We start from the raw sequence: 3,198 nt of genomic DNA, 5'->3' as shown, positions 1-3,198 counted from the left end.
GAAGTTATATTTGGGAGTTCTTTTGATGATGAATTTGATCCTTCTCTCATGGATGATGATGAGGAGGAGGAGGAGTAAATCTTGTATTATTTGATATTTAGTTATTGTCTTGTAATCTTCTTATTGTGTGATGTTAAATTGATGTTATATTTCAAGTTATTGATGTTTAAGATTTAAGAGTTAAGACTAAATGATTTGTATTATTTGATATTTAGTTATTTATTTATTAGAATTGACAATTTTATGTCCTACAAGAATATATATAAATTATTTTTTAAGAACCCCGAAACACCCTGAAACGGTACGCCGAAATCGGCCAGTACCAAAATATTCCATTCCATTGGACAAACCGAAATGGGTTCCAAAACTGTATTAATAACAATGCTACGCTCCTGTTAAGCCATATCAATTAGCATTTCATTCATTTGACTGACTTTGGTCCATCCACTCTAATTTGGTCCATTTGGTTTATTATGGTTGACTTTGATCCATTTTGGTGCACTTAAGAATGGAGAAAGACATGTTTGATTTGAGACTTGAGGGTATCTATTCTAAATCCAAATTTATTAAAAAACAAATATCTCTCTCAAACTTGTTGGTAGTAAAAGTAAAAAAAGAAAGAAAAAGAAAGAAAGGTGAACATAGAATTATCAATTATACATAAATGTAAGAAATCGTACTCTTAATTAATTGAGGGGGTTGATAGCTAGACAAAATGAATGATAAGGGCTAGAATATAATTCCCCATATTGTTTCCTGAAGATGTATTTTATATGCATTATGTCCAATCTATTTGAGATTAACATTATTAGATTCTGATTCTAGAACGTGATGAAAAAAGAGAAAAAAATGCTAGCTAGCTGTGAAACAATAGCAAAAAGGGAAAGCAAGCCCTCCATAGTGAAATTCCTTCGCCCACTTGAATGCATATATATATTTTATACACTTAGAAGTGTCAAGAAGAAACTCAGTTGTGTGGAAATACACCTTTGACAAGCTTTAGTGTTGCTTTTGCTTTAAAATGGAGCAGCAGAAAGAGCAGCAAGATGCAAGTGACAAGCACCAACCACAGTCATCAGGTCTTGTCCATCCTTCTATCTCTCTCTCTCTCTCTCTCACACACACACATACACACACCTTCACATTTTCATGTAGTACTAAGTTGAATATATTATGTTCTAGACATGATTTCCTGGTATTCTTGTACTAAATTATGCCACCAAAAAACAACCAACAGAAAGTAAAGTTACAGAAAATAAAGGGGAGCCGAAGCAGAGTGTTAGCCTTGGCCACGAACATGAGAGAACTTTGACTGAGAAATGGTAAGATTATTATTTATGGAACTATGTCATCATCATCATCATCATCATCATCTCAATTTTATATTCACCAAAAAAGGTTACTCCTTTTTTTTTTCATCATCAACACAAAATTTTCTAATAAAACCAATAGTTCAAGACACTACAAAAAAGTAAAATAAATAATGAAATAAATCAGTAACAATTTTTTTTTCTTCTTAATTTGTCCACTTCACTAATAAATTTTTTTTTTTTTGGCTTCTTTGTCTACTTTGCAGCCTCGATATTCTATGCTGTCGCTGTTTCTGTAAAGAACCTTTCATTCCAAAATAAGAAGTCGCAAAAGATGGATCAATGCTGATTACTTCAGGGATGCGAAAACTGGCTTCTTTCGACTGAAAGGTTCACAAGGCGTGGATGACCACCATATCTAGTGTGCTATACTAGTATTTTATTGTTTCAGATTTTTTACTATGCAAGAGTGGATCTATAATTTAGTAAGTAATTTCGTGAGACATTTATCTGTTTCTCTGGATCTCAAAATTCTGTTCTTGATGCTCATCATTCATCAAGATTATAATCCTCAAGAAAATAACATAATGTAACAGAACTTTATATTTTCATATCTACGCCAAGGGTAGTGTTTTTACATTTTTATTGTTGCTAGAAAGTGTTGTAGTTGATATCTCTAGCCATAATGGGTCCATTTTCAGAGACTGGATTTGTTGTGTACTTGTATGTCATTCCGATGAAATTCCGTTTTTTATTATGATTTTTTCTTTTTAAGAACAGGCATATTGACCTTCCCTGATAATAGTAAAAAGTCTGGTTTGTACATTTTGATACCTGCCAAACTGGGGTGAACGTATATACTTGAGAATATGAATAGAATTTGCCACTACGTTGATGCTTTCATTATCAAACCATTAATAGACAGGGGTCAACTAAATATGGATTTTACCACCATATTCACGCTTTCATGACGGATGATAATGGACAACTCAGGTTTTCCATGACCCTAGAGATGCCTTAAGTCGATTTCAAGAAATATAAAAGGTAAAATGACATTAGTAGAAATCCTCAAAATCGGTAACAAATCACATGAAATTTGGAATTCTCAAAATAATCGGCGTAAGGGTATTTAACATTCATAGAGCCATCCGTGGTAATGACCTTTACCACTTTCAACCAAAGTCCTTATTTTAGGCCTCCATTTATTGAATTTACTATTTACAGTAAAATTTTTCATATTATAACTTTTGATTTATAAGTCAGAATAAGCATCCCTACTCAATTTTTGGAAGTTTCCTAGAGTATGTAGTATAACTTTATATAATTTTCCCATTTTTTAAAAGCATATTTTCGTACTTGACACGAAGTATATATACGTAAGGCTTTTCTGGTCATCTAAGATTTCTATTACAAGGAACATATATTATGGGTGTGACCACGCTGGACTTGAAGTAGGAGAGGGTGGCAGATTCCGCGCAGGTGAGGGATCTCTTGGTGGCACAGTTCAGGTGACCAGTTTAACTAACTATATTTCATTTGGTATCGCGAATAATTTGATACTTATTGTATGTATGGTATGGGTTGGGTTTGCGTTGGTATATATGCCGAATACCATAGATGAGACCAGGTTTTTACCCAAAAGGGCTTTCATTTGATGAGAGCAACAACATCTCTTCAAACTCCAAGCCCAAATTACTCAGCTATGGCACTTGAATGGAAGGTGCCCAGAAGGAACCATTCCCATAAGAAGAACTAAAGAAGAAGATTTAGTAAGGGCAAGCTCTTCAGCAAATTATGAAAGGAAAAAACACCATACCACCCCTAATGATATCGTCCAAAGTATCCATGAGGTAAAAATTAATTTTTAACGAATATAATTAATAGATTT

The 3,198-nt window shown here is 33.3% G+C and overlaps 1 long non-coding RNA gene across 1 annotated transcript; it reads left to right on the top strand.

Moving 5' to 3' along the window:
* Positions 1-963: 963 nt before the first annotated feature.
* Positions 964-2,015, top strand: LOC115988009. The gene is made up of 3 exons (XR_004091297.1): positions 964-1,079; positions 1,238-1,322; positions 1,577-2,015. It is a non-coding gene; the product is annotated as an uncharacterized LOC115988009 (long non-coding RNA).
* Positions 2,016-3,198: the final 1,183 nt, after the last annotated feature.

Source organism: Quercus lobata, chromosome 4 (genome assembly GCF_001633185.2).
Source record: "Quercus lobata isolate SW786 chromosome 4, ValleyOak3.0 Primary Assembly, whole genome shotgun sequence".
Lineage (NCBI taxonomy): Eukaryota > Viridiplantae > Streptophyta > Magnoliopsida > Fagales > Fagaceae > Quercus > Quercus lobata.
The sequence above is the reverse complement of the archived record's forward strand: the minus strand, read 5'-3'. Positions and strand labels throughout refer to the sequence as shown.